The sequence below is a fragment of the Rhinolophus hipposideros genome (assembly GCF_964194185.1).
Source record: "Rhinolophus hipposideros genome assembly, chromosome: 5".
Taxonomy (NCBI): domain Eukaryota; kingdom Metazoa; phylum Chordata; class Mammalia; order Chiroptera; family Rhinolophidae; genus Rhinolophus; species Rhinolophus hipposideros.
This window is the reverse complement of record NC_138051.1, coordinates 33,496,211-33,521,052: the sequence shown is the minus strand read 5'-3', so window position 1 is coordinate 33,521,052 and position 24,842 is coordinate 33,496,211. Positions and strand designations below refer to the sequence as shown.

At 34.7% G+C, this 24,842-nt stretch overlaps 1 protein-coding gene across 2 annotated transcripts in view; it reads left to right on the top strand.

Moving 5' to 3' along the window:
- Positions 1–24,842, top strand: part of DPH6 (diphthamine biosynthesis 6) — a gene marked incomplete at its 5' end in the record, with an annotated part of 152,605 nt that overhangs the window by 8,407 nt on the left and 119,356 nt on the right. The window lies entirely within an intron of this gene.

Sequence of the window (24,842 nt, the reverse complement as noted above, 5' to 3'; positions counted from 1 at the left end):
GGTGATGAGTACTACGAAGAAGAATGAAGCAGAGCCAAGGTGATAAGAGTGATGGTAGGGAGTAGCCAAGCAAGACCTTTCTGATATAGTGAAATTTAAATAGACCTAAAGAAAGTGAGAGACTGAGCGTTGTTTAAATCTAGTAGAGAAGGTATGAATTAGATACTCAAGTCCCTGTATATAAGAGTTTGGCAGCCATTGTACATTCACTGCTAATTTCTCTAGACAGAAAATTTAGGAGACAAAGTGTGGGGCTCATTTTTCTAGTAGGTACTATACTCAGTACGTGTTAATTAATGGAGATTTTTTTATACTAAGCAATTACCTTTCCATTTTCATTAATAGCCAACTATTTGAATACACGTCAGTGTTCTTAAATATGAATTTTGTTCAGTCAGCTATAGTCAAGTCATATAAGGCATACTGAATGAAATAAGAGAATTTAAACTAGTATCTCCTGGATTTCTTAACATTTTTTTCACAAAGGAAAGTAAGGAAGATTTCTGTCCCTTTTTCTACCAAAGGACATTGTATTTTATTTTATCATTCTTCAGAGAAATTCAGCTTTTCAGAAGTTAGTCATGAACCTTTGTCATGAAAATGTGCTAGTCCCAAATAGCTACTTCAAAGCTATACTTTGATGCTAATCAAAGCTTAATATCAAGTAAGGATTTTGATTCAAAAAATATGTGAAGCATTTAAATTTCTTTGAAGTTTCCTTGATTAAAATATTTCTTATTTTGTATGCCAGAACATTTTCATTTTTATTTATCCTTTAAAACAGAAACTAATAGGGGAAACACTTATAATAGTTCCATAATTTACTGTTTAGTTCTGGATAGCATAATAAGTAGATATTTTTCAAAGGAAATCACAGGGACTTGGTCTCTTCCCTTTGGGAAGACAAATGCTAATAACAACTATTATGATTATCAAACAGAGAAGGCACAAAAGAGTTCCACTTTTAATAGTCTTCTCTCCATATGGGCAACTAAAATCTTGACAGTGTTCACTTTGAGGTATGAAATACTGAGTGCAAATTCTGCATTTTCAAAATTTCTTTTTCAGGATATAAAGAAATTGAAAATTAAGTTTTAGCATAAACCAGTATTACAAAATGGTGGAACTCACACCAGAAGTAATTGGATTGCTTAAAAATCACTGATAACTGAAAACTTTGGAGAAGCTATGTAATAATCACAGCCTTCCAAGAAAGGAATAGATAATAAATTACTAATCAATTTAATGAAAAATGGTCAAGAATTTCTTCTTAGTAGCTAAGAAGAAATCCATGCTGTCTTTGAAGAAATGGATGCTTTGTCATTATCTTTATATAACCATCAGTTATGACATAAATTAATGCCAATGTTAAATCTTGACAACTTCTGCGTTGGAATTTTGTACATGATAATTATAACTATAGTTGAAAGAGATGTTATCAAGTTGTCTGTGACTAAATAGTTCCTTCTTTTCCTGTATAGAAATACTAATTTTACTTTGGGATATTTTAAGGACATAAATACCAGAAATATATTGTTTTTATGGAAGAGATTGAATAACCAGGCTTTTATAGTTAAATCCATTTATGAAACACTAGTGCAAAGATTCCAATAAAGGTCTTACATATTCCAATGAGTAATTGAGCAATTATGGAAAAAACAAATCTAGAAGAGCTATAATTCTTCAAGTTAGTCTTCACTTGTCCTAAGAAAAATGTGGAACTGCTTTTTTTCAATCCTTTGAATACTAATGGATCTTTGAAAACATTTAGGTTTATTTTACTTTCAAACTTTTATTTATAACAGGTTGCAATTTTGTGACTTTCACATGTAAGTTTTTGTTTTTGTAGCTCTGTTTTCCTCCCAAATATTAGGGCTAATTTTTCAGTAGGAGATGTTCCTTTTTTTAGACAGTTTATTAATAATTGACTGCTGAAAAGAAGTAGGAAAGATTTGGAAGAATTCACAGTTAAAGGTTTCCTAACTTTTGTAAAAGTCATGAAAACTAATAGAGCTATAATAAGCCTTTATATCTCATAGATCAGGTGATTACGACTATATACGACATCCATATGTATATATATGTATATATAGTTGGAATGTATATATATAGTTGTAACATATGTATATATGTATATGTGTGGCTATGTATATATATGTATATATCTATATATATATATATATGTAAATCCCAAGCTGTTTGCAAGATACCTGATTTTCATATAGCTATGTTTTATATTTAGAATTTCTTTAATATTAAAATGTCACTTTTGTTCTTATCTGGAATAATTTGATATATAGATAACCTGTATTATTTCCTGAAAACATAGTAATTTTCAAATTCTGTGTGTGTTTTTAAGTCACATAAGCAATGTAGTAGTTACTAAAAGACACCTATAAATACCATATCTCTGTAGAGAATATATTTAAGGACCAATATATTCTTTCTTTCTCCACTGGTTTGAGGCTACTTCTTACTGGATCTGATATCTTTCTCTTTCTTGGTTTATTCCCTTATTTCAGTGGAATCCATTTTTAAGAAACTTCCTTAGAGAAGGTACTTTCAAATTCTTACATTTTGAAAACATTCCTATTCTGCCCTCAACATTTGATTGATACATTTGTTGAATTTAAAATTTTAGATTGAAAGTCATTCTTCCTCAAATCTTTGAAGGCATTGCTTCATGATCCGCTAGCAGTTTGCTGATGAGAAGTTTGATGCTGATGTGATTTTTGTTCCTTTTTGAACTGACTTGTTTTTCCTCTGTGTTAACTTTTATGATTGTGTCTTTACGCTGGGTGTACTGAAATGTCACAACAAAATGCACTGGACATTGAAAGTTGCTTCCCCTGAATCCCTTCCACATCTTCCTATTGAGTAGCAGCATATCCTTGTCCTCTTTCCCTTAATGTTGGTTCAGGGATGGCATTAATTCAAGTGAAAGCCAGTCACAGCGTGGCATTCTCTTGATCATAGTGATTGAATCAAGGATAGTTTTGTTAACCTACATTGTAGCAAATAGAATGACGCCTAGGATGATGGATGGTTGGCAGAAGATAAGGTCTGTCTGTTGTACAGAGGAATGTGTGGATGGGAGGCATAGAACTAATATGGCCTTTTTTTTTTTCTTGCGGGAAGAAAACCTGATGTCAAGTCTCACACACAAAAAATAGCAGCGCCACTAGAATTGCAGTATGAGGACAGCTCTGGGAAATGCTCTCCCATTATTTGTTTCATAATTTGCTCCCCTCAACTTCCTCCGTTTCTTTTTTCTGGTACTCTCACTGATCAGACGTTAGACCTCCTAGAATGAAACTTCATGTCTCTTATCTTTTCTCACATATTTTATTTTGGCAGTCGTATAGCCAAGAACTTTACTTGTTTATGGATTGTTTCCTTGTTGTAACAACCTATTTCTCCTTCTTGGTGTAATATCCCTACATCCTCCTTAAAACACAGATTAGAGATTTTAAACATTATCTTTCATTTCCTGAAATATTTGTTTTCTTGTCTTTTTCTTATGTTTATGTTCTCTTTCATGTTGTAGGTTTTTCTCAAAAGTCGTGATTGGTGACTGTGAACACTTTTGTCGTTAGAATTTTTCTAGCCTTGTATCTCATACTTGTTATACCTGGAGTTCTGTGACCTCGTTTGATTCCTTTCTTGGCTTTCTTCCTTTTTCATGTAAACAGTAGGTTATGGCTTCCTGTGTTAATTTATCAGTCATCATTTCTTCTTTTGCTTTCTGACTCAAGAAATTAACTGAAATCCTCTTTCTATTGTTGTCTCCCTCCTGTTCTCTTTTTTTTTGGGGGGGGGCATAACTTTGCTTTCATTGTAATGGAATCTCTTGATTGAGAAATCTGTGATAATTTCATTCTAATGTAATTAATTTAATATTTTTTCTTAAGTTAAATATTCAATTTCAGTCTTCCTCTTCTAATCTTTGTTACTTTTTTTTCTTGTACTCTTTTTCTCATCAGGTCCCTTGGTGTTGGTGACCTTGAATTCCTTAATGGGCACTTGTAATTTGAGTACAACAATAAATAACTGCCTTCTTTTTTTTAAATGAAATAGTTACTATTGATAGAAAAGCTTGTAAATGAATGATTTTTTAAAACAGGTTTTAATTTAATATTTTTAGTAAACATCATTCCCACTTTAGTCTTTGTATTGGTTAGAATTCTTTTGATTACCGGGAACAGAAATTCATGTTTAAGCTGGTTTAAATAAAGACGATTTCTTGAAAATAATCTAAGTTTGGCTTCAAGTAGACTAGATACAGGACACAAATTATATAATCAAAGTTCCCCCTTCACCTTTTCCCCATTTCTATCTCTTGCCTCTCTGCTCAGCCAGGAACCTCGTACCATGTTTCCCCGAAAATAAGACCTAACCGGACCATCAGCTCTAATGCGTCTTTGGGAGCAAAAATTAATATAAGACCCAATCTTATTTTACTATAAGACCTGGTATAATATAATAATATAATTAACATAATTAATATGATATAATATAAAATAACATAACATAACATAATATAAAATACCGGGTCTTATATTAATTTTTTCTTTAAAAGATGCATTTGAGTTGATGGTTCGGCTAGGTCTTACTTTCCGGAAAACACGGTAGTTAGAAGATGGCTCTCAGTTATATTCTTTGTGGTTCAAATCTAGTAGAAAAAGCTTCCATCTTCTTAATAGGTCAAAGGAAAATCCAGTTGTTTCATTGTCAGTGTCCTGACTTGTATTATCCATGAGTCAGTCATTGTTGTAAGAAGATGATTCCATTTAATTGGGCAGGCCTAGATCATATGTCATTCCTGGAGTAAGAGATGGAGTCCCTTGGTTCTGTGGAAACAACAGAACCCACTGTGGGAGGGAAGAATCTCCAAATATAAAGCAAACTGTTGTTAGTATAAAGGTGAACTGTGACGGGGGAGTGGGGCAAAGAGCAACATGTTTCCTGAAAATAAATAGGTTCCAACTGCTTACAAACCATCCTAGATGGTTCTTCACTCAGTATCTCCTTCCTGTCCTCCTTTTTCCTGTTTCTCCCTCCTTCCTCTCTTTCCTTCCCTTTATCCCCTCTTTCTTTTTCTTACCTACTTTCAAAACTGGTTGACCATTGGGATCACAATGGTAAGCTTGTACTCGTATATTCATTTGCTTCTGATTTTTCCACCTTAAAATTGAATAGGCATGGTAAACTCAACAAGTTTAAAATTTATTATTTTTTTGCACACACTTTGCACACACTTGCACACACTCTTTCCCTCTTAGTTAAAAACATCATCATTTGTCCCACCACCTAAGTCTAACCTGGACCTCACTACTAGATTTATTTTTGTCAGTGCCCTCCCATCCCAACCACCACCATCAGATCTCTAGGCCACGTTGATATTCTTTCTATGACTTCTGAAATATGATCCTTTGATTTAATTCCCACTGTTATTGGTTTTTCATCTGTACTGTGCAAGAGTTTCCTAACTATTCGACTTGCCCTCAATATTGTCCTGTGCTCCATCCAGCCCTTCTACCACATTGTTGTCAGCTGATCTGTATACATGATTAAATAATCCCTATTAAAGTCCAAACACATTAGCCTGATGCAAAAGAGTCTTTAAGAGGCCCTTGCAATCCTACCTTTCTGATCCTTCCATTCCTACACAAGCTTCTGTGTTCAATTTCTAACAAAATAATTAACATTTCTAGGGGATTGCTTTTTTCATATCTGAGTCTATGCCTAAGCTTTTGTATATCCTTATGTTTTTGTTTTCCTAAAGAACTCCTTCTTACTTCATACCCTTCTATGAAACCAGCTCTAATTTATCTTCTTCCTGTCTCTTCCATGGCAGCTTATCTTACCTCTACTGTGCTTCTCAGGATACTACTCAGATTGTCTATGTGGCTGCCTCTTGCTAGATTGTAAGATCCTCATAGACATGCTCAGTGCTCTTTATTTTTATATTTCTACTGTCCAGCAGTGTTCCTGGCAAATGGCTGGCTTTTTCAAATCAGTCCAAAATTTAACAAATTATTTTTATGTAGTAATTTATCTAATGCAGAGGAGCCATAGCACTGTTATAAAATATGATGTAAAACTATTGATAAATTTATTTAGTTTTGTTTTTCCATTTAGAAGCTTAAATAGCATGGGCATGATGGTAAAACTTTTCAAAATAAGGTATCTGATCAGATTTGGCAGGATAAGCACTAAGTGTACCAAGAATAATTTCTAGTGCTGAATAGTTTATGAAAGTGCCGAACAGATATGTTTTCAAATCATTTTTGATATCTACATGTTAGAAAACAAGCTTTTTATGGTAGAAAATTAGTTTGTGGATCTCATTTCACTTTGGATCTTGGGGGAAAGAAACTGTTGTTTGTTGGGCAGCTTGATATAAATCCAAAGAGTTTGGAGTGGGAGGAACATATAAGATGGATGGCCTTAAGATTTGCAGAGAGGACCCAGACAGAGTGCTAATTAAACAGGCACATAGCCCTGTACAGATTGCTCCTGGCTCTTCAGCATTGCACAGCTTGCCTCAAGCCCTGTCAGTTCCCAAGATTTTGGACATTGAACCTGGTCCCTTGGCACAAGAAATGCTTTGCTAGTATTGATTCTAGGCTTCAAACAGGAAGGGTTGGAATTAGCACAGACCGGTGTCATTTTGACTCCCAGGTGTGGCTTTATTGAGGCTGTGCCATCTCTGGCCCTTGCAGATAATAAAGTCAAGCATGTATGAGAATGCACACAATGGAAGATCTGTCTGGAAATAAATAGTTGGATCATCCTTGTCAATTATTACAGTTTGTAATGTATCACAGGTCTAGAGTCTTCATCTGTAGATTCCCCCTAAAGCCTAGAAAACCTGACTCCTCATTCTAGCAAAACTATCAATCTATTTTTGCAACCTTCAGCTTTCTCCACTTGGTATCGATGATTCTGTATGTATATTACACATGCACATATATATCCTTTCATTTTATGTTTTGCCCGATTCAGTGCCTCTATAAATTCACCAACTGACTTACTCTTATGTCCGTGTATTCCTTTCCTCTACGAACTATAAATTTCTATCTTACCGTCTACTTTGTATTTTAAAGTGTGTTGGGTATGTTTCACTTGTATTTCAAATTTTTTCTCTTTATGCTTTTCAGTCTCTGGCATCTGTGTCCTGTTGACTTTTATTCTTTTATACTGACTATGCGACCAGATATTTTTTTTAAGAAACCTTGGTAGATGTCTACTTCTAGTTGTGTTGTCCAAGACTCTAGATGTATGTTTCCTAACATACATCTAGTAGTCTTTTCCTTCATTACTAGATCTGTAGTTTACCTCGTCTTTGTTATATTCACTATTAAATGATATTGTCAAGAACACCAAGACTTATAAGTATGAATTGCTTTTTTCTTTATTGTTGCCTTTATATTTTCTTGTTGCACAAGACTTTATTGGTGGCCACATAACAATATGATAGATCTTGATCTTTTTATATTGACTTTCTCTTTTAAATGTGGAATGTCTTCATTCTGTAAATTTTTAGTGCCTAAATCATAAAATTGCCATAAAAAACAATGATACTATCAACAAATGTTTAGAGGTTTTTTTGTTTTTGTTATTTTGTAAGAGATGATTCAATACGGACTTATTCTGTGACATGCTGATAAGAGAAAAAATTGAGTGAATCAGAGGGATGTACTAGTTGACCTTGACTTTTACAATTAACTTTAACATGTACTGCTGCAATTTAGAGACTTTGTAATGTCTTTAGTTCTGTAACTATTAATTGGATGCTAATAATGTACCAGTACTATAGAGTCAAAAGATACACAAGTGAGTCTCTGCCTTCACAGACCCTGAGGAGATAAGATATATACACAAAGAAACTAACACAAGGTAGAGTTGCCATTAGAGTGTGCAATTAAGGGGCTAACGGGAATTGAGAGGAGAAGAAAATCTCTCCTGTTGGGGAATCAAGAGAGGCTTTATGGGGCAAGTTACATTTGATACCCTTGAAGGTTGTTTGGATTTTGACAAAGACAGGTATGGGAGAATGGCTAAGAGAATGTTGCAAATTAAGGGCACAGCTTAGCCGATGTCATGGAAATAGAAAATCATGAGATATATTAGGGAAATAGCAAGTGGTTCAATTTAAGGAGTAGAGGAGTAGTGGAAAATAAGTCTGCAATCGTTGTTTGAAGCCAAAAGAGAGTTTCTTAAATTTTAGGCCAAAGATTATTATAAAGTTGGTATTTTCCAAACTCAATTTAATGGATCACAACCATTTTTTTTAAATGAAAGAGACTTGAATAAAATATTTAGAAAATATCAAAATGCATTGTACATGGTAAGGTTAATTATTATTTAGTGAAAAGTGTGTGTGTGCGTTAGCGTGCGTGTGTGTATGTTATGTCTATGCTAGGCTGTTAAACATCATATATGTACATCCTAGGGTTAAACAAATTGTTATGGTGAAACAAATTTGAAAGCCACTACATTGAAGGATTTTGCAAAAGGGATTGTATGGTTGAAAGGGAACTTCAGAAATCATTAGGTTGAACCATTGTAATGCAAGAAATGGAATAGAGAAGTGGAACTCTGGAATTGAGGATTTCAAATTGCAAACTGAGATATGAGGCTAGAGGAAAGATTGAGGATCTGGGAGCATCACAGTGGGAAAGGTGAAGAGGGGATACTGAAGAGGTGGAGTGATAGGGCTAGAGGGTGGTATTTAAATAAAAAATGACAGAGTCTATGTAAGATACCTTGTAAGCTGACAGTTCCATGGCTAATTTAGTTAGCTTTCACTGGGCAATGTTGATAATCAAAATGAATTATGGTAGCTATATATTACAGATATCATGATCCTAAATTTTATAGCACCCTATCTTTGTTGTCTCTTTAATCTGGTATAGTATAGTATATAAGATGCTTCATATCATTCTAGGTTCGTTTCATTAAGATTAACTCTTTTTTTTAAGGATACATTTATTATTATTATTATTATTATTTAAGATTTGATTGGGGAAGGGGAACAGGACTTTATTGGGGAACAGTGTGTACTTCCAGGATTTTTTTCCAAGTCAAGTTGTCCTTTCAGTCTTAGTTGTGGAGGGCGCAGCTCAGCTCCAAGTCCAGTTGCCCTTGCTAGTTGCAGGTGGGAGCAGCCCACCATCCCTTGTGGGAGTTGAACCGGCAACCTTGTGGTTGAGAGGACACGCTCCAACCAACTGGTCCATCCGGGAGGCAGCTCAGCTCAAGATGCCATGTTCAACCTTAGTTGCAGGGGGCAGAGCCCACTATCCCTTAGGGAACTCGAGGAGTTGAACTGGCAATCTTGTGGTTGAGAGTCCACTGGCCCATGTGGGAATCGAACTGGCAGCCTTCGGAGTTAGGAGCATGGAGTTCTAACCACCTGAGCCACCGGGCCAGCCCCAAGATTAACTCTTAATAAATGTTAGTTTTCATGGTCCTTTTAATTGAACATTTATATTCTCTTCATAGAGTTATATGTAATATACATCAACTAAAATATTTTATCCTATTTCCTGACTAAATAAAACACCTACTATGGATTCACAGAAGGAAGCAAGTTGTATGATCTTAGTGCATTTAACAATCATAATGCATTGAGGTGGGATTCTAATTCTCATAGAATTATATTGAAAAGTTATTAACTGATAATCAAGCAAAATATAAACTCTTTTTTCAGCTTTATTGAGTATAATTGACATATAACATTGTGTAAGTTTAAGGTATGCAACATTCTGACTTGATATATATTACAAAATGATTACCACCGTAGCATTAGTTAACACCCTCATCCCCACCACTTAATTACTACTTCTTTTTTATGGTGAAAATATTTAAGATCTGCTTTCAGCAACTTTCAAGTATAGAGTAATACAATATTACCGTATTTCCCTGAAAATAAGACCTAACTGGAAAATAAGCTCTAGCATGATTTTTCAGGGTGCTCATAATATAAGCACTACCCCCAAAATAAGCCCAAGTAAGATCTTCAGCTAGACGGACTCATTTAGTACGTTGCAACACACGAAGGACATACTGAATTATAAAATAATCATATTAACATGTAATTAAAGTAAATAGTATTATTGACATTAATACTTAAAATAAGTGATAATACAAATTATAATTAAGTATTTGTAAATACACAAGCGGGCGCCTTTGGAGGAGAGGTAAACACCTATGTAAACAGATGAACTCAAGACTATTGCCAAATGACCAATTGGAGTACAGACACAATGCACAAATAACATGCGCACTTGATAACGAACGGAGTTGGTTGTGTCTAATATGAATCTTCATAATTCAATACGTCGTGTATTGTAACGGACATACTTAATGCACTCATGTGAAATAAAGAAACGTTTTCTGAATTTTGGTGCCTGCAGTTTTTCATCGCTTTTGTGTGGACCATCATTCTTAATTGTCATCATTTTTGTTGCCACTCCTGTCTCGTAAGTCTTCAGTTAACACTTGATTTAATGGTAGATTTAAAGGGAATAATATTTCGACCCCCAAACAAGATGAGTGCAAAAAGAAAGAGCTATTTTGTTGAGTACAAGAAAGGAATCGTGGAGGACTCCCGGGGCAAGAATCTTACAGCTTTCTGGAAAGAGAAGACATTGGATCTCAGAATGGTCCAAAAATGGCGAGCAGAGTATAATAACTGCAGTCAACAGGTGGATGAGGGAAATGCTAAGAAGTGCCAAGTGTGGATCAGGTCGGTGACCATTATTTCTTAAGCTAGAAGACATCATCTGTGAATGGATTGCTGACAGGAGAGCAAAGGCTTTGGTTGTGCACAGGGCTGCTATTCAAGCATTTGCCCTTGCAATGGCACCGCAGTTAGAAATATCCCTAGAAGAATTCAAAGCATCACAACACTGGCTGTATGGCTTCCTTCTGCGATATGAACTGTCTCTAAGAAGATCGACGACACTGTTCAAGCTGGAAGATACTAAAATTATTAAATGTGCACTTTCATTTAAGTCCTTTGTTGATGGCATCGACTTTTCTAAATACCAACCCTCCAACATGATTGCTATGGATGAAACTGCTGTGTTTATGGGCCAAGGATCTCAAACAACAATTGATCAGAAGAGTACCTCGTCAATCTACATTCCCTCCACTGGTTACCAAAGTGCACGTGTTACCTGTATTTTGGCAATTCATCTGGATGGAAAGAAAGCCCCACCTCTAATCATCACTAAGGGCAAGAAAGATAAGGTTGAACGCATTTCAGGCATTTATGTTCTTGAAACCAAAAAACCCTGGTGCACACAAGCAGTTATAAGGAAGTTGGTCGATTTAATGCTGCCACTTGTTTTGCAAGGTGGCTGAAGAGGCTGCTAGTCTGGTATTCAGCCAGCACTCACCGCGCTAAAGACATAAAGAACTTCCTTGCAGAGAGAACAGATCAAATAATGATTCCCGCAGGAATGGCTGACTATCTCCAGACTCTTGATATTGCAATAAACAAGCCATTCAAGGACCATTTGTGCATGGAAATCAATGACTACACTGAAAATAGAATGGAGAGAAATCAGCGTGGAAACTTTGTGAAGCCTTGCCTGCAAGAGGTCGTGCCTTGGGTGAAGAATTCATGGGATAAAATCACTGACAGCTGTGTTGCCAATGCACTACGAGCAGGCTACATGGACAAGAAGTGCTCATTTAAGGAGATCTCTATTGCTGGACATGAGAGATTGGGGCCAATGGTTCTACAAGAAATGGAGTCGCAAGAAATTGAAGCCAGAATTTCGGGGTTTGGAGAGTTATGATGATGTTCCAGAAGATTACATGATTATTTGAATAAATGTAGATTTTTGTACATGAATAAATAAATAAATGTAGATTGTTGTACATGAAAAAATAAGACATCCCCTGAAAATAAGCCCTAATGCATCTTTTGGAGCAAAAATTAATATAAGACCCAGTCTTATTTTCGGGGAAATATGGTATTGGCTATAATCACTGTGCTGTACATTGGATCCCCAGAACGTGTTAATCTTAAAACTGGAAGTTTGTACTTTTTGACCACACTTCCCATTCCCCCTACCCCACACTCCACCCCACCACTCCACTTTCTGTTTCACTCTGTATAGTTTCCACATTTAAGTGATATCATACAGTATTCATCTTTATCTCTCTGACTTACTTAGCATAATGCCCTCAAGTTTCATTCAAGTTGTCACAAACAGCAGGATTTCCTTCTTTCTCATGGCTTAATAATAGTATTCCATTATATATAACACATCGTCTTTATTCATCTGTCCATTTATGGATTAGGTTGTTTCCATTTTTTGGCCATTGTGAATAATGCTGTAGTGAACATGGGGTGCAGATATCTTCTCAGATCCTGTTTTCATTTTCTTTGGATGTGTACTCAGAAGTAGGATTGCTGGATCATATGCTGTTCTATTTTTAGTGTTTTGAAGAACCTCCATACTGTTTTCCATAGCAGCTGTACCAGTTTACATTCCCATCAGCAGTGCACAAGTATTCCCTTTTCTCCACACTTTCATCACTTGTTATCTGTTGTCTTGTTGATGATAGCCATTCTAACAGGTGTGAAGTGATATTTCATTGTGGTTTTGATTTGCATTTCCCTGATGATTAGTGATGTTGAGTGCCTTTTCATCTATCCATTGACTATTTGCATGTCTTTGGAAAAATGTATTCAGTTCCTCTGCCCATTTTTTAATTGTTTTTTTGTTTTTGTTTTTTTTGCTATTGAGTTGTATGCGTGCTTTACATATTTTGGATATTAACCCCTTATCAGATACATGATTTGCAAATATTTTTCTCCCATTTGGTTTGATGCTTTTTCATTTTGTTGATGGTTTCCTTTGCTGTACAGAAGCTTTTTAGTGTGATGTAGTCCCACTTATTTACAGAATATAACATCTTTATAGGTTGTATAGGCTTTTGGGCATTATGTCAGATTGAACCTGGCTTCAAAACTGAAAATTGATGCCTTACATTCTTCTCAGGGTCTTTCCCCAATCTCTCACCCTCTATAATTTATCTTTTGTCTTTTTTTACCCAGTGTTTCCCTTCATAGAACCTATGTTCCACCCTAAACTAGACTACTTTTCCCCACACAGTACATGTATTTCTTGTATAGTGCTGTATTTTAGTCAGAAATAACCTTTTAGTCAGAAATAACCTTCCAATTACTTCTTCTACATGGCATCTCCTTTTTGATATCTTCCTTCATATGACCACAATAAACATAGTATCTTTCTCTTTGGAACCTTTTAAAAATATTGAATCTCTTATAGTACTTAATTATTTGGATATACAGGTTTTTTGTTTTTGTTTTATGTTGTGGGTTTTTCTTTAAAAATTATAAGTATCTCAGGGAGCAAGGATTGTTTTCCATTCTTTTTTATTTCTTATGATATTCCATACAACTCTTGGAATAGACAGGCATTGTGTACAAATATACTCCTCTGGAATTCAGTTATTCCATCTGTAAAATATGAATATATCTTCCTTGTTGTCTTATTTATCTGTTATGAGAATAAATGAAAGAAAATACGAGAGCCTCTTTAGGTTTTTAGAAAGATGATGCTGTATAAATTAGATTTTTCCTTTTTTTCTAGTCTGCCTGTCTCATGTCACTCTCAGGTTTCTTTCTCTGTTAGTCCCTTGCTTCCAAAGTAATCCAGTAAAGCTGAATAAAGTCAATTTTTTTTCATTGCATACGAAGTTCCACTAGTATGTTATTATTAAATAGTAGCTGCAAGTTGGGATTGAGATGACTGTAATTCCTCTTGACTTTATTAGTATGTTAATACAGAGAAGAAAAAGAATGACAATGATTCAAATCGTGAAAGAGGTTTTAATGGGGACAAATATATATTATATATTGGATTGGATTTATCCTTTGACATTTGTTGCTTATAATTTTTGGCCTTCCTGAGTCTTTTTTAGACTTTCAGCCTTCCAAGAGATGTGGAATTAGTGTTTTCTATCTAGTTTCCAACATGGGTAAACTGTGGTTGTTTCAAATGAACTTAAAGAGGTGAACTCAACGATGGTAAAAGTTTTATATTAATAGATGCCTTCTTTCCATTAAAATATATTTTGGCATATTCTTTTAGGATTTAACTATGTGCTTACCTTTAAAGTCAGTGTATTTTGTATTAACTCCTTTGTAAAAAGCCTCAAGTAAGGACTTCCATTCAAAAGAACATCAACTGAGTTTAGAGAATCTAGATGTATAAAAGTATATATGAAAAATTAAGAGGTTTGAAAAGTGGCTCTTTGAATGTCCAGAGGCAGTAGAATGGGGCTGTTACATGTTTTCCTGTATGTAAGAGCAATTACGTCTCAATGCCTGCAGAATTATACCACACTTATTCATAGACTACAGTTTGGGCCTTGTGGGCACTTGTGTACTTGAACACAGTGGGTGTTTAATGAGCTGTTGTTAAATTAAACTTACTGAACAAAGTTAAACCTATCTAACTTTGACAAAATTCAGCTAAAATCGATCCTTGTAGATTTCTATAAAAATAAATTAACAAATCAGAAGAGGCAACAGCTATTTATTAGACATTTATTTCTCTTGTGCAGAATTCTTTGCCACCTGTATAGGATTGGTTCTAGAGCCACTGAAATGGTGCATGGTGTATTTTAAGACCAGTTCTCTTATGGATTCTTTTCTACATAGTAATTTTGCAGGGAGGGGAGGAGGGGAGAGAGAAACACCAGCATTTGATAAATAACCCATGGTCTTCCCTTTTGAACCTTTCACAATTTAGCTTTTTGGATAACATTAATATCATAGTCATTTTCGTGACTTCCTTAACCTTCACCAAAGTTCCACTGATTTTGAGTGGTCATCTAACCCGGACTTGATCACGGAAAGCTAATAAGAATCAGTCTAGTGGACTTCAGTGCAGGAAAATATGATACTTTCAGACAGCATTTCTTAATCTAGAGGAGAGAGGTGTTTTGGAATTCTCAAATTTTGTTCAAATTTTTTGTAAATTTTTCTGGGGAGAGGGCCAAATTGGTATCAGAATCTCACAGTGGTCTGTTCTCTTCTAAAATTTAAGAACTGCTGTTCTAACCATCCATTGCAGAAAGTCTAGTAGCCTGGAGGTATTCATGACTACTCCAGTCAGGAATCATTTCGTCCTCTGAGCCCAGAACTCTGAGTCCAGAACTCGTACTGTGCTGTGTGCTGTGAGGTCAGAGGGCCTCCTGGAGTTTCTAAAGAGTAAAGAGGAGAGCAGCATAGAAGTAGCAGCTGAGAACATATGAGGATGTGATGTTCCTCAAAAAGGATATGAAGATCTCAAAGATAATAGAGTTCAAAGTGGCAGCTCAAAATTTCAAGTAGGAAGTGACAGGGACCAGAGAAGGGGAAACAGGCTCGGATCCTGGATGTATTCTGGCTGGTTCTTAATAGGCTTTTCAATTTGATGTTGAAGGAGAGAAGGATAAGGACGCAAAAGGCATTGTTCCTGATTTTCTCAAGTGTAGCTTCTATTTTTGAAGTTCTCCCGTGCCTTGCATTCTTTGGGTAGTTATTACATTATGCCTTTTAGCATAATTATTTGCATATCTAATATGTCTCCCTTGTTAGTTTATAACCTCTTGCAAGCAGGGGCTATGTGTTTTTCAACTTTGGATACTCTACACTGCCGATCGTGGTGCCTTGTCCATATGAGGTGCTCAGAATTTTTTGTTGTATGTTGTTCTAGAAAAGCTGTTGAGAATTTTTATCATATCACACATTCAACTTTATGATGATCCAAGGGTGGGATTTCTCTCAGGACTTAGTCTTTATAACAGTTTGCCTTACTCTAAATATTGGACAGTTTTTATTGCATGGACACTGTAAATCATGCAACTCATTTCGTTTCCTCTTTATATTGATTATTAGAAAGCCCAGAGCCACGTTATTTTTTTTCCCAATTATTTTTGTCTTATTGTAATAATAATTGCTATTGTTTATGTAGCACTTCCGGTCGGGGCCTGTTCTAAACTCTGTATGTTACATTCTAATTAATCCTTACATCAACCCAGGTTTATTATCCCTATTTTGCAAATAAGTAAACTGAGATATAAAGAAGTTAAGTAACTTGTTCAAGGTTACACAGCTTGAAAGTAGTAGAACATGTATTTTTAATCACTGTGTTCTGCTGCCTCCCAGCATTACATTTATGTTAATTCAGGCAGGTATTACAATATTATAACAATACATATATAGTGCATATATAAACCAATAAGGCATGTGTGACTTAAAAGTGAGACAGAGGGGCAGGCATGTGGCTTGATAAGGGGAAGAGGGGTGATTAAGATCAAAGTGATCTATCTGTGTTTGATCTCATCGAATTGCAAAGCTCTCAGAATATTTTAGATTATTGCTTCTCAGAGTGTGGTCTGGGGGTTGGTGCTAGTCCATGTAGCATTTGTTACTGGTCCAACGCCAGCCATTTCTAGAATTTGAAAATTGGCATTGAGAAACTTTTATAGTCATTTGAGAGTAATTTTATTTGTTGAATTTTATAATAAAAGTTTGGTCCTGTATTATGTATCTTTTTAAATTTTATTTTTTGTAATTCATTTTAATTATAGTTTACAGAAGTTTCAGTCATTAAAGGTTTAGACATTTTTTAAAAAGTAGTTCTTAACATCGTTTGAGAAGTACTGTTCCAGGTAATGGCTTTTCAAGTTTTTAAGCTATTGTTTGTCTAAAAGAGAAAAGACGTGATCTGCAGCTTGAAATTACATTCTGATTTAAACCTGTTTCTGAAGATGAATTAGGAGTTAGCATATTTGGCTACTTAGTCAATTTCTTGGTTCTGTGAAAAGAGATCCTGAATTGAATGGATTTTGGGGGGAAAGGGGTCATTTTTCATTTTTTTCTTGTACTTGTCTCAAGAATGACACATTTTAATTAAGTCCTTGGTCCAGTGTAATAGCATGAGGAACTTGTACATCCTCCATACTTACGGTCTCTTTCCTTGACTTACCAAAAGCTAATAAGGCAATTTGATTTTTTTGTATAAGGAAAAAAGTAAAAAAGACAACACAAAATATTGCACGATGCCAGCTTAGTATAATAGATTTTTCCATTTACAGAAAGCAAAGGTAGCTTCAATGAGATAATGTTTGCAACACCATTTCAGTTTTTAATTTTTCTTTTCTTGGTGGGGGGGTGAGTTGAGAGTCCCCTTTTATAATATAATATGTTGTAAAGTAGTTTCATGCAAAGTCACCAGTCTTAATAGGATCTTTCAATGTTTGTATAATCATTATTTCCTCTTTAAAATTATCTATTTCTGGTGATTCTCTCAGGTAGCATTTGATAAGGAATCCCTAGGTTTTTTAAAAGGATGTTTAAAAGCTGGCTTCCAAATAAAGAAATAAGATAAGGATATGAACAGGCATTTCAGAGAAAGAAATTCAAACGGCCAAAAAATGTTCAACCTCACTAACTCAAAATTTCAGCTATCACTTTGGCAGGATTTAGAAATGATAGTGGTTTTAGAGAAATGGGTACCCTCATGTGCTGCCAGCAGCCATATAAATTGGTTCAGCCTTTCTATGGGTAATTTGGCAGAACTCATCAGACACAAAAATACACCGTCTCTTTACCAAGCCACTCCACTTTGGGGAATTTATTCTAAGGAAAAAAACTAAAGATGTACTTGATTTAGAAATGACTGGCAAACTAAATTATGGTGTATCCATACAATAGCATAGTGTGTGACATCAAAAATCAAGTTTCAGAAATACATCTGTATATATTATTAAGAGAAGGAAATAGATTACCAAAAATGCTATATGGTATAATTACATGTTTGTAAATAGATTTGTACAAATATATGCATAGAAAAGGTCTGAAGGTTAAAAAGTCTGTATGTGGAAAGTATTAAGTGTTTGTATAATTTTTGCACATTTGAATTTCTTTTTTTTTAATAACAAGCATGGATTGCTTCTGAAACTTCTTTGTGAATATTTCGTCTCCATTTTAAAATGCAGAGTGGTATAGGAGGAAAGGAAACCTGATAATCAACAGGATGTCGCCATTCCCCAGGTCCTTTCCTAAAGGTTCACCAGGAGACTGTTTTTCTTTCAGAGCTTGTTCTTGTAAGTTGTGTTTGAATTTTTCTTCTTCTTCCCGCTCCTTCCCCCCACCTTTTTTTTTTCCTGTGACAAATGCCTATCATTTTCTAAACAAGAAAGCCAATGTCCCAGTTAGGTGTGTGGAGTTCTTTTCATTCCCTCGCAGCCCTGTTGTGTTAATACTGAATAAGCAGAGACAGCCTGACTGGTGGTGAAAGATGGTAAGCCAGCCTCAGGGCTTTTTCTGGTCAGCCCTAAACCTCTGATTGCCACGTTTTCCTAATTTCCCATTTCCAGGGCATCACTAGAATGACCTTGCTTGCTGAATATGATGCTCTGCATCTCCAAGATTTTCACATGCATTTGGAAATGGGCAGTCAGGCAATTGTTTACAGGACTCCAAATGAACTGTGCACTCACAGCAAGTTTGATAAACACACATTTCCTCCTTTTATCAGTGAGATTGCAGAATGTGAAGTATGAGTTTCCAGTTTTACTCATTCCCCTCAGCCCTTTTCCTGTTTAAAAACTTCGATGTACTAATTGGATGCTGATCTGTCCCTGCTTTTTATTCTGCTTACTGGTAGTTGACGGCTTATTCCAATCCTTACCTAGGCAAGGTTTGGCAGTCCTTCAAAAATAAACTTTCCATGTATTCAGCTTAAAGGAGATTCATCCCAAGGAATGTAATGTGAGCCCTAATTAACAGTAATGACTGGTAATCACTTTGCTTTTTATACTCCTTTAGGAGAACTGCTATTATCCAATGTAGTTAAGTAAAACACTTGTGTATGAATCAACAATGCTGCATCCTTTTAGCAGCTATTGCTCACAATCAAGCTTTGCATAAATTAGAGTTAACGAAAATTGATTTTAATATGCTACGTTTCTTTCTATAATAGTAAACTACAATATCTAGTTAAATATCCTGAATATTAAAAAGACATTACCTGATTTTTGGTTTTTTGGCAGTCATTCTTATGGTAGATAAAAAGCAGTATTGCAAATACGTAAATTTTCTCACAGTTCACATTTTCTCATAGATTTTTTCAAAATAACATGTGAAATACTCTTCATAGTCACATCGGCACTTTGATTGTTGTAAGCATTTTATCATATCAGTGAAAAGCAATAGGCTTATGTTTAATTTTTCTGAATTTGTGCATTTACTTCCTAGAGGATCTGACAGTTTCTTTAAATTATATAGCACATTTATATAAACTTGGTTCATAGGATTGTGCATTCGATGTTCATTAAAAAGGGTTGTCTTATTATGTTTAGTGTATTATTAAACTATTATAAAAGCTTTCTGTTTATTTACATGCATTCAACATACCTACAAACCGCCTTGCCTCCGGAGGAGACTAAGCAAAACTCATAAATTAATAATTTAAGGAAGTGATACTCAAGTAGCGTTTTGGTTAAGTTCGTATTTAAACCCTTAGAGTCAGTGCTGGCCACTTTAAAATGCTTTCCTTTTGACTTTTATTGGCTGAAAATAACTTGTTAAACTGGAGCTTTTGTAATAAAATGAAATCTACATACCATCTGAAGCCCCTTCCCCTCTTTTTGATTTATAAGTAGGTTGACATATTATTGAACAATTTTTTTGACACTTTCACAGTTCTGCACTTTGATTTCAGAGAAGGTGCTAATCTCCCTGGAAGTTTGAGAGTGACAAAATGACTTGTATACTGTTTTCCTAGGGAATTTGAAATTCTTTATTAGAGGCCTTCGTTTTCTGATGGTACCTGTATTCAGGTTGACTTATACAACATTTGATGTGGTGTTGTGATTTGTTGATTATTAATGGAGTATCCTCCATTCTCACTTTCCATAGTGTCGCCAGTTGCCTAGCCAGGATGTAATTCTTAGAGCTAATGTTAGTGTTGCTACAGAGGTTCAGCAATTCAGGACATTATTTTTAAGTTGCCAAAATAAAATAATTGAATTTCCCTTTTACTTTTGTATTATTTGTAGCATCAGAAATTTTTAATTTTGGTGAATGAGTAAATTGAAAAATTAAGTGGTAATTTAATAGGAAGCTTTATATTTTATATACTAGTTCTTATAATACATTGCAAACCTGTATTAAAATCTTTGTCATTGTACTTAATTAAATTTAGTTTCAAAGAATTGTAACAGGAATGATGTGAGAGAACAGAAAATATATGGAAGCTTAATTGAATGCTATCCACATGCAACTGTAAGATTTGTGAGTATTGTTGTATGTAACTTACTTATTTTATATCACAATACTATTGAGCAATAGCACAAAATATATGCCTATGAGGGAAAACTTGCGTTTTTGATTTTGCTTTGAGTTTGAGATTTTCTGTGTAATAAAATTATGTTTAAAAAAGGTGAAGATTTCAGTTTTGATCCTTTCTTCTGTTTTGTTTTGTTTTGTTTGCAGTATGTTTACTTTCATGTGAGAGTGATTGATCTGTAGCTGTCATTTTACCCAAAGAGGGGACAAATGGAATTGGCCTTTTAGACAAAAGTATGCAAACAGACTGCATTCTTTTTGTTGATAGAATTATGGAGGGATTGCAAGAGATGCCACATTCATTTTGCTATTGATTGTGAAGAGGATTCTCCAATGGGGTGCTGTTTCCGTTGGATAAGGAGGTGCTATGATTAGTTACCTTTCTCATGAAAGCACTACAAAGGGAAATGCAAAATGTGTGCAGTGCAGTGTTCTCAATTTGACAGTTGTTTTTGTTAAGTTTTTTTTTTTTTTTTTTTGCCCCATTGAAGTCCAGCTTATTTTAGAAAAACATACATTTTGGTTTTTTCCCTTATATTAGGCTTAGTAGATTTCCATGCATTTGACCCTTTAAAGAAATTACATATTATAGACATTTTTTCTAAGCTTCTATTGTAAAGCTTCAAAGCTGATACAACAGTGCCCTCTATAGTCTTTTAGTGAGCAGTAGATATGTAAATGTAGATGTTTTTAAATAGATAAGAAGCAGCATATTTAAATTTAATTTTTACTCGCACAAGAGACTCCTTTTTCCTAAGTAGACATTCTTGTTTTTCACTAGCGGCTTTACTTTAAACAAAGGGAACAAAAGACCATTCTGAGTTTTCATTTAGAATTATTGGCTACCTCTTGTTGTTACCCGGTGGTAAATCTCAAGTTTTATCAGACATTCATCAGAGTAATTTGAGATAGAAGGAATCTTACAGGCTGTACTGTCTCTTCATGAAATATCTTTTTGAAGTTGAGTTCCAATAGGAGTATTTTTTTGAAAAAATAATTTAGTTCCTTTGTACTCGTTTCTTCTGTTTAATTAGAGGCTGAGTGGGCTGCCTAGAACTTAACTTTTACTTGTTCCTGAATTGTGTAACCCGGGCTTTATACATGATGACATTATTTAAATTCAAACCAAAGGAGTTACACAATGACTAGAGTATTTGTCATTCATTAGCATTGATTTAAAATTTAGATTTCCTTTTTTTTTTATTACCTATTTGATTGTATATGTTGGTGATTAAATTTTTCATTGTAAAACCCAACTTTATGTGACGTTATTAGTAATAATAAAAGCAGGCATCATATTCAGCTGTAATTAGAAGAGAGAAAGTCCATGATCTAAGTATATTTTGCTTTTAAAAGTGTTTTAGTAAAGAGCATGGGTCCAGATCCTTGCTTCTCCACGTATTCACCATGTAATATTGAACACAGTTCTTAACCTCTGAGCCTGCTTTCTCATCTGTAAAATGGGAGCTAAAATTAGCTTATCTTTTGAGGTTTTTGTGAGGGCTTAGAGATAATGTATATTAATTGGCTATGTCATTATAGCTGCTTAAATGGTAACTTTATCCCAAAAATCACAATGTGAAGGTAAGTGGTGTTTTCTGTGGGAAAGTTTTAATATAAATCTAGAACACGTTTAATGCATGTAAGATATTTTAAAATTTTCTGTCTTATAACTTCTGATGATTTATGTGAATCTGAAAGCTGGCATGGCATTCCTTGGTAATGTGGATTGACACAATGAGATGTGCATTAACTTTCAATTCCCTGCAGACCTCATCCCCAAACTTCTTAAATGGTCCATGTTTATAAACTATTTTAGTGGACATTTACCCACAAACCAGTATTTGGTAACATGTGAAACTGATAATAAATGAAACAGCAAAAAAGGAGTCTTTTATTTTTCTTTCCTTAGTGTATCTGGGAACACAGGATGCTTTTCATTTAGCTGTGTTCTTAATAGTAGTCTAGAGCCCTTATTCATATTTTCTAGCTAAGTGCTTTTGCTTTTTCCACCCAGCTACAAAAAGACTGATGTGTAAAAGTAGATCAAAGTGGAGCTTTTCTGGCAGAAGTCGAAATGGGGACCTAAAGTTCCTCCCCTTCAAAGGAACAAAATTTAAAAACCCCTTGATACTGTACCATATATATATGTGTGTGTCCTTTTGTTTTGTGCAAAGGCTTTGTTCTACTTTGGTTTGGATTCAGAGCACCTAATTCTGTACCTGGAATATAAAAGATGCTCAATTAATGTGTGCTGAAATAAAATTTTTTGGCACATCAGACCTTCCCTTATTGATATGCAATATTTGAGATACCGTATGTATAAAAATGTACAGTTTAATGTGACAGTGTAATATCACAGTAATTGTTTCTCTGTAAACCATTTAAAACAAGCACACCTCCCGTGTAATTCATCAATTTACTCTTTAAAAGTCAGATTGTTATAACTACAAATAATGGTAAATGAATAAAAAAAATTCAGAACTTGCCTTCAAGATGATTAAAAGCTGCCGTATTACACAATGATGGATTTAGCTAAGGATTCATACATCTCAAATGACCTGATGATGATAAAAATAATCTTGCACAAAGAAGTTCTGAATTGAATTTTCTCAACGTTCGGTAGAGCATTATTTTGCTTGCAAAGTTCTTATTTGTGCTTCATACTGATTTTGAATAACCTTGAATTTAATATTATAATAAACCACATTATTTTTAGCATATCACTTGGATTAAAATTGAGAACTGTGAAAGTATCTTTTTTTTATCACTGTATAGAAGGAACCAATGTTAGAAGCTGATAGAATGAAAATAAACAAGCTCTTAATAAACCAGATGTGTTATTTCTTTTTAAAATAATGACCAGTTGCAGTAAGAAATGTGTTTAATATTAAATTTTGGTTTACAAGACTGACAAGATGCTGTCTACCAAAGGGGAAAAAAAATGAATAAGGTATTTTTTTCCTTTGCAATGAAAGTACCAAATTAAGAATCTGCTTAATTAAAATAATGATAAATATAGATTACATTACGGAAGACAGTGAAATACAGCTGCTCTGTCTAGTGAGAGCCTGCATAATTTACCAAGACTGTACAAAGAAGCATTGGAGCAGCCACTGCAGACTGTTAGAGGAAATGTCCTGTTTATTCTACATACATTTCTTTTTTTAATTAAAATGTCAATGATAATTTTATAGCAGCCCCACAAAAAAAAAATCCTTTAAATTTCTACAAGGTAGTAGAATATGAGACGAAATCATTACTGCTGCTGAATGAAATAGATTAAACCTGAGAAAAATAGCATTTTATTATTTTTTATTAATTCAATTTTCTTTATTATGAGTTGATAATGAAGTATGTGATGATATATTTCTTTTCCATGAGTTTTGCGTGAAAGAAATGTGGCAAAATCTTTGAATCCACGTTTTGTTTAAAAACCTTTTGGCGTCACAAGCAAGGTTTGAGTGGAGCCCCAAGTAGTGTTGCTTACAAATAAAGTTGGAGGTGTATATACTAAGGCATTCTCAAGGTGGGGCAGACAGCTCCGGTTGTATCAGGGTTAGCTGGGCAGTATTTCCTTCTCAACTTCCTCACTGGGCTGTGACGAGGGATAATATTTTGTTGCCTGTGTCGGTGTCTAGAGACCAAAAAGAGGTGGAGAAACCCATTACACTGTATACTTTCATCTCTTCACGTTGGCTAATGATACATTCATGATTATGTATATTTAAGAAAACCAGTATTATGTGTAGCAAGAAATGTTAGTGGAGTTTTTTTTTTTTAATTTGTTTGTTTTTTTGTTTTGCCTTAAGTGGGGACCCTGGAGTCAGACCTGTCTGTGTTCTAGGCTCTACCATATGCTAGCTGTGTGATCTTGGTTTAGTTAATTTCTCTACACCTTGGTTTTCACATTTGTAATGTGGGGTTAGTGGTAGTACCTACGTGATAGCATTTAATGGGATTATCCATGTAAAATAGATTACAAAGGAAGCCTCAGTAAATGACAATTGTTACATCATTGACATTTTATTATTGTTATTGTTTATCACTAGGTATAGCATTTCTCTTGCATTGAAGCAGTAGAACATTGTTCAAACTCAGCTAACTTCATGCATTAACATCATTGTTAACTGTCAGGGTTTACAGGGTTTACCTGGTGATCTGGTGCTCGCAGAAGTTGACCACGCCCTTCTGTGTCTTCAGGTACAGTGTGGTGGAAATTCTGCTGCGGCTCATTTTATCTGTGTCTTTTCTCTTCGTGCTTCACACATTAGTTTCTTTGGCAGTGGTGAATATGATATCAAAGTTTGTACATTTCAATGTTTGGTTTAGACTTTTCTTTAGCTTGATACTGGAATTAATTGACTATTTTTCAGGGTTCAGTTTTTCTAAAGGGTCTTTCAGGTGCCCACTTACTAAAACCTTAACCGGGAAAGCTTTTTAGGCA